This window comes from Epinephelus moara, chromosome 20 (assembly GCF_006386435.1).
Source record: "Epinephelus moara isolate mb chromosome 20, YSFRI_EMoa_1.0, whole genome shotgun sequence".
Taxonomy (NCBI): Eukaryota; Metazoa; Chordata; class Actinopteri; order Perciformes; family Serranidae; genus Epinephelus; species Epinephelus moara.
Genome location: NC_065525.1, coordinates 7,932,858 through 7,941,136, shown reverse-complemented (window position 1 = coordinate 7,941,136; position 8,279 = coordinate 7,932,858).

The following is an 8,279-nucleotide window of genomic DNA, read 5'->3' as shown; positions in this document are numbered from 1 at the left end:
CCTGGAAGAGGGAGCTGAGCCAGAGGGCAAAGTTCTCAGTTTACTTGTGTATCTACGTCCCAACCCTAACCTATGGTCATGAGCTTTGGGTTGTGACTGAAAAAGCAAGTTTGCAGATACAAGCAGCAAGGCCCTCTGATTGAGATGCCTCCTGGGCATCTCCTGTTAGAGGTTTTCCAGGCATGTGCAACTGGTAGGAGGCCCCAGGATATACCTGGAACATGCTGGAGGAATTTCACATCTCATCTGGCTTGGGAGTGCCTTGGGATCCTTCAGGAGGAGCTGGAAAGCATTTCTGGGTAGAGGAACATCTGGAGTACCTTGCTCAGCTTGCTTCCCCCTACAACCTGGCCCCTGATAAGCAGATCAAAAAAGGGATGGACAAAGTCATGTCCTATTTTACCAATGACATGAAAACATAACAACCATAAGGATTTAAATTGAAACTGAAAATGACAAAAACATTCTGGAACTGTGGGGTTTATTATTTAACCATTTATGACCATTACAACCATCAAAAACTGTCCTCACTGGGTTAGGGTCAATCCAAACCAGTGTGAGCTTGCTGATCTCTAAAGACCAGATATGTTAACTTATGTGTAGGAAAAATGCTGAGTAGTAATAGTAGTAGTGGATCTGTTGGAACTGGTTTCCGCTGAGAATTTAATATCTTGCCATCCAGTGGCTGTTTCTGGGTTTGCATGTAGTTTAGAGTCTCACACCAGGAGCTCCTCCCCCTCAGCAGAAAAAAGCAGAGGGATCCTAAGTCTGAAATGTGGAGTCGATCCTTAACCATCCTTTTGTTTGGAGACCTTTGAGTGGCATTATCAGGAAGTTAATTGTTTATCATTACCATTTTAATGTTTAGGATTGATAATTTTCAGAAATTTGTTGCAACATGCAGCTGTGTGACTGCACATGCAGATCATGTGAATACTTACCTGTGTACTTCGCTGTGTACAGTATTTTCCTTATCATACTTACCTGTTGTACTTACCTGCTTTCCTACCAGTAGTGTAACATCATTATTTTATCCGTCTTTATTTACTCACCTGTATTGCCATTATTTTACATACCTTTAATTTTTATTGTACTTTTTTTCAGTTTCAGTATAGCATATAACAGTATAGTGGAGTAATGTAGTAGAGCTGCATGTATTGCACAGCAGCAATTAAGAGAATCCTAATATTAACACGTTCATTACATCACAGATGGAATCAAAAATGGTAGATATTTGGAAATGGAATAAGAAACATTTAAGAGTTTTCAGTAGACCACCAAAGTCATGGCAACGGCAACAACATTAACATCTCTGTCTATTTGGTCCTGACTTTGATCAGCATGTCTTGGTTTGAGTCCTAACTGTGAACTAGCAACCGCACATGTTTTTAATGATAGGGCCTCTATAAATTCCATAAAAATACCACAACCAATAAAAAAATCAGTCAGTCTCAAACGGTAAGAAATAGGTTTTTTGCGTAGGACCTCATAATTCGACATGCTTTCGAGAAGGCACCATGATCTCATGCCTACTCTTAATGTTTGACACTTGGGCAGAAGCCTTTTGCGTTGTACCTTGATGCAGAAGTCAGTGGCTCTCAATGCAGAGTTGACTCAATCTGACTGGGACGGGGTTGGTGGTTAGGTTTAAGTAACAAAATTACTCGGTTAAAGTAAGGAAAAGACAGTGGTTGATGTTAGTCACGTGAGTCCACTCGAATGACTAACAACTCACATGACTAGCAAATGACTCGACAAAATAACTCATAACAACAATAACACTGACATTTAGTTTCACACAAGACACAAACACCGGTCCCCTGGGTCAAAGTTCTGTGCTTGTTTGACTTATCCACTTCGTCTTCCACCCATCCTAATTGGACTTTTGCACTCTTGATATTATGTCCGTTGCTCTGATCATCTAAAAATGATGTGATTGGGTTTCCATTGCAGTTGGTTAAAAGGGTGCCTCCAGCTTCACTACAATGAAGCTGGGGCACTGCCCAAACAATGTATTTTGACACCCTGGGAGTGAGACCAAGCTGAAGATTAAGGGCAGGCAACCAGAGGAAGGTTCTGAGGCAGCAGAAACCAACAGCAATGCCTGTGGTTTGCACTATTTACAGCTGCTCCAATCAATCAAATCAGGGGAAAAGATAAGGCCTATCTTTAAGTCTCAAAGATAGAGGCCTACATAAAGGACAGAAGTAAAAAAAAAAGATCACAGAAGGCAGCAGATGTGGATCAAAGACCTCCATCTGGAATCCAGAGGAGCAGAGTCAGTTGAAATTTTACGTTAAACATGCTTTGAGTTGGTATTCCCATGTGTTACAGCAGTGTATGTGTTCTGTGCTGCTGTCCCTTTTTCCTTCCCTTGTAGATCTGCCCAGGTGTGCTGCATTACCTAACGAGGTGCATAACACTTTGCATGGAGGAGGTGCTTAAGAGGCTCAGGTGTGGGGACTGCTGGTCCTGCTGCTTCTCACCAAGGGATTTTTGTTGTCTTGTCTGCTTGTTTTCAATCTAATAGATCCCATGGATTTGATTGTTTTAAAGGTGTTATTATTTTGGGTCAGTGTTGTTCGCCCCATAGGGCCACCTAAGGGTGCATGCAATAAGTATACCGTGACAACTTCTCTGTGTTTTTTTAGCCATGACTCAGGTTTTTAACAGCATTTCACCAGAACTCTGGGAATGGTTCACCTAGTGGTAAAGAGCAGCAGCTTAAGTTAGCTAGCTAGTGGCATTATACCAGTGGTGCATCAATGTACATACTGGAAAGAGCAATATGAAAAAAGACATAAGCCCAATCCTCAAGTGCAATTTACTCACAGAGGAAAAGCACGACAGTAGCCACTGAATACTACAGGGTTCCTACGCAAGTATGGAAAAGTATGGAAATAAATTTGATCAATTTCCAGGTATTAAAAAGTATGGAAAATGATAAATAAAGTATGGTTACCACTGTTCTAAAATACTGTTTTCTAAAATAGAAAATTAGGTATTTCCAAAAATAATTTCATCAATCTGGATCGTGTTTTATGCCAGGCCAAGCACGGTTTGTGTGAGGGCAAACGTCTCAGAAAACATATCGCCCCTTTTACCTGATTGACAAGTGGTATGTCCAATCCGCTGCCCCATGACCCTCCTCCAGCCCCCCAGGTATCAAGTTTCACTCCAACACTGCACCTTCGACAAGAAGACGAGTTTCACGTGGTTCACAATGGGTAGATGCAAGTTTTTGGATGGATGGCTTGACAATACCGTATATAAATACTGGATGGCCAAGGATTCCCAATTCAGACACAGAGCTAGATGCAAGCTTTGAGTGAAATCGTTTGACATCGCCAGCATGGGGGAGAAGGCGATTCTGAGCCACATGAAAGGAAAAAACACCGGCTCAGCCCAGACGCTGAACTTACCTGAGTTTTTATTTGCATGCCATTATGGTACTTGGCTACAATCGACTATTAAGAATAATTAAATATGATGTGAAATATGACACACTGTTACTCAGATGTCGCATATTCTCTGGAAAAAAAAAACACACACATACAGAGAAGTCTGGAAATTAGGGTATGGAAAAGTATGGAATTTTGAAATTCCAAATGTGTAGGAACCCTGATACTACTTTGGTTCAGAGGTCTTGATAGGAGGTAATTTATGATTTGTTGTGGGAAAAATCACTTTCCTCCCCTTTTAAGTGGATCACATCTACCTATTACATTTTTCAATGATACCTGCTGCATGCAGGTTCAATCAACCCTTTTATGCATTCATATTCCTCCATTTCCAGTTCATGTAGTATGTGGATTCATCACTTCCTGCCCTCCATCTGACTTTTGGGCATCATCATAGCCATGTAATTGCAAACATGGTAGTGAATTTGTTGGGGACTATATTAAACCATAGATTGATATAAATTTGGTGTTCTAATGAGTGATTACAGCATCGGGATGGTGTATATGGGATTAAAGGTCCAGTGTGTAGGATTTAGGGGCATCTGTTGGCAGAAATCCAATATAATATTCAGAAATATGTTTTTATTGGTGTATAATCTGAAACTGAAACCAAGAATTGAGCTGTTTTTGTTACCTTAGTATGAGCCGTTTGTATCTATATATGGAAGCGTGTCCTCCTCCACAAGTCCACCATATTGTTTCTACAGTAGCCCGGAACGGACAAACTGAACACTGACTTTAGATAGGGCCATTTGCGTTTTTGCATTTTCCCATCAGCCACTGTAGTTCTCCTGCATGCTTGGCACAGAGGTGGAGTTTCAGTTCTGCAATCTCAATGATATCACTAAATCCCACACACTTTAAGTTCCTGTAATGAATAACAACACCTAATTTTATTTTTATTTTTAAATTTTATATACTTTATTAATCCCCGAGGGGAAATTCAATTTTTCACTCTGTTGTCAATTACACACAGGTCCGAACACACACATGCACAAACTGGACCTATACATGCACTAAGTGGAGAGATGTCTGAGTGGGCTGCCCATGGCGGGCGCTCCAAGCCGTTGGGGGGTGCGGTGCCTTGCTCAGGGGCACCTCGGCAGTGCCCAGGAGGTGAACTGGCACCTCTCCAGCTACCAGTCCACGCTCAATATTTCGGTCCAGACGGGGACTTGACCCTCCAGTTCCCAACCCAAGTCCCTATGGACTGAGCTACTACCGCCCCAAGTGTAGCAAGTGTACCACCCTAGTGCAGCAGTGTGGCTTATTGATGTGTTTTCAAATCAAATCAAATCAGGTTTACTTATATAGCACATTTAAAAACAACATTTGACCAAAGTGCTGTACAAAATTAATAATAATAATAATAATAATAATAATAATAAACTTTATTTATAGAGCACCTTTCATGCACGAATGCAGCCCAAAGTGCTTGAACAAAGCAATATCAGAAACAACAAAACAACAACAGTTAAAAACAACACATCAATTTAAACAACATCAACAAAACAAAACAATAACAGTGATAAAAATCAAATCAAATCAACCCGTATTAAAAGCCAAATTAAAAAGATAGGTTTTCAATTTCTTTTTAAAAATAGCTAAGGAGTCTGCCAATCTCAGATCTAAAGGGAGAGTGTTCCATAGTTTAGGGCCATAAAAACTAAAAGCAGCTTCACCGGTTCTCTTGTGGGACACCTTGGAAACAACTAAAAGACAGGCAGTGGAGGATCTGAGAGTTCTTGTTGGGGCATAAGAAGAAAGGCAATCGCTGATATAAGACGGTGCTAAATAAATAAATTAAAATTAAAGAAAATATATAGCAATCTGTAATTGTTCTTACCGGTTTTATTCTGTTTTATTTTTGTGTACATTTTAAACGTGAAAATATTATAAAATACTAAAATATTACAACCACTACAGACAACCAAAGGCCATTGAAAACATATACGTTTTAAGAGTTGTCTTAAATGTGTCTATGGAGGGGGAGCATTTGATTGAGAAGGGAAGGCTATTCCAAATCTTTAGAGCAGCGGATGCAAAGGCATGATCTCCTTTACCCACCAGCCTCAATCGCGGGATAGTTAAAAGACAATGTTCAGAGGATCTGAGAGGTCGGGAGATGGAATGGGGGCAGAGAAGTTCAGCAATATACTGGGATGCCAGCCCAAGTTTGGCTGTAAAAACAAGTCAAAGTACCTTAAAATCAATCTGTATTTGATGGGTAGCCAGTGCAGGGACGCTAGCACTGGTGTAATACTTTTTTTTATGGCACCAGTGAAGAGTCTCACTACAGCGTTCTGAACCAGCTGCAAATGAGACAAAGATGACTGGCTGACACCCAGGTACAGAGAGTTACAATAGTCCAGCCTTGAGGAGATGAATGCAGTGGTTACAGTCTTGAGGTCATTGTGTGAGATGATGGACTTAAGTTTTGCAGTGTTTCGTAGTTGGAAATAACAGCCTTTCACCACAGTGTTGATTTATTTGTCAAATTTGAGAGAGGAGTCAAAAATGACACCAAGATTCCTGGCATGGGTATGAGCGTAGTGGTGTGAGTGGTCCTAAGTGGCTGACTAAGCTGTTTGTGTAACCTATCATTTAACTGAAGACAGTTTTTTGCCATCCAGGATTTCACATCCCCCAATCTTTACAGAAAAAGACCTGGGGCTGTATTCACAAACATTCTGAGAGTACCTTCAGAAAGCTCTTAACTTGGCCTAAACACTTTCAGTAAGGAGTTCTAGCTTAGGAGTGATTTAGGAACTGTCTTCTGGCAAGTTTAGGAAAGGAAGGGACAGAAACTTTTATCTTAGTGAGGAGGTGTGGTTGACCCTGTTGCTAGGTGTGATGCTTTCTTTTAACAGATGTGATTGGTTGTCACAGACATGCCCTTTTGTGAGCCTGCAAGGTGTGGACACCCAGTGGAAATGAAATAAACTGCATCACAATATGAGATTGACAGTGTTGTCATTGTTAGTGTGATCACTCTGCTGATCTTAGGTCATCACTGCTGCACTGTTGCATTTTTTCAGTGTCCCACAGGAAATATCTTGGTATTGTGATCATTGTATTTCTGGCGTGACAGTGTTATTTTGTTAGGTGTGAAATGTGTGCATATTCCAAATAAGATCGACCACAAATATTGTCCCTGCACAATCTCATCTGTAGCGTTTCATTTACTTTCTGTCATTTTGTATTTAGAGACCATTTCTCTGACCTCTTTGTGTTTCCACCATTTTCTCCTCTGGTTAGGAAACTCTTAAGTCCTCCTCCCTGCTCCGAACAGTTTTTCACCTTAGGAGCTCTTTTAAGGTCTAAGATGCTCTTTGAGTAACTTTTATCTTTACAAGAACCTAGTCTTAACTTTAAGGGGAGATTCTAGAAAACACTAGGAAGCTTTGTGAATACGGCCCCTGTCCGATAAATAGGAGGCAAACCACTTGAGGGCAGTGTCCTGGATGCCAACCAGTTCTTGAAGACGGTATAATAATATACAATGATCAACAGTGTCAAAGGCCGCACTGAGGTCCACTAGTATTAAAATGGCACATTAACTACTATCTAAAGACAGCAGTAGGTCTTTGACACTTTGAGAAGGGCAGATTCTGTGCTGTGACGAGCCCTAAAACCTGACTGAAATTTCTCCATGATGTTGTTATTAGCTAGATAAGACAGAAGCTGTGTGCTTTAATAGTTTTTAAACAACAATGGAGCTCTATGGCACAGAGGAGACCAAGGTTGGAAATTAGCACTCGCCACTCGCATTTGGCTGGTGGCAGGTGGATTTTATGAACCTACTCACCACGGTGTCAGGTAAAAATTTAAGCCAGTGAACTCTTTAGGCCCGTTTCCACTGAAGAAGTTCCTGGTACTATTTGGGGGGCAGGAACTACTACAGGAACGTCCTCTTGCTCGGCCCTCTCAACCGCCATGTCTCCACTGAGAGAGCAGAGTAGGAGGAAGGTTCCTGTGAAGTTACCGGGCTCTGGATGTGATGTAATTGTTGTGCGACCATTTTGACTGGGGCGACGTAGTGGCGTAGGGACGCTGTTAGCTGTTAGCCGATAGCGGTGTCTGTAATAACTCACTAAACTCACAAAGTGGCCCGTGAAAAAAATATTTTTTCCAGCGGATGTCTTAGTTACAACATGATTGAGCTAACTGGAGTAGTTTCATGTCATTTCCGACAACGGGAGGCTTTTAACAGATGACGTCCTGATGTTAGCTTTGCTGCTGCTGTTAGCTGTCCCTGTCAGCTGATGCTTTCTAGACATAGTGATTTCCCAAAACTGAATAAATACCACACATAGCAACACAAAACTGCTTTGCTAGCTCAATCATGTTGTAACTAAGATATCCGCCGGAAAAAATATGTTTTTCATGGACCGGTTATTGAGTTTGTTTACATGGCGGTGGAAGCTATGAACGAGCTAACCCTCATCTGCTGAGTTTTAAAAATGTCGGCTATTTTGTTGCTTTCTGTTGACGTCACATTCCGCCTTGAGTATATCCAATCAGCACCAAGTAATCCCCAAGCCCCAGCCAGGAGTTTTTCGGGGCCGTTCTGAGTATCTACTCCGAGGCAGGGACTTGTTTAGCCCCTCTGAAAGTTCCGGAACTCTGTTCTTCGGGGGTGGTTCCTGCGGTGGAGACACGCACCAACGGCCCCGGGCCCGTAAATTTACCCCGAAGTTCCTGCGGTGGAAACGGGCCTTTAGATGAAAAAGTCGACTCAGTCATGGGACGCTCTACCTAGGAAGCGTAGTGTGTGTCCTCACTGCATCTTCTCGACCAATCCGAGTGAGGTTTTTC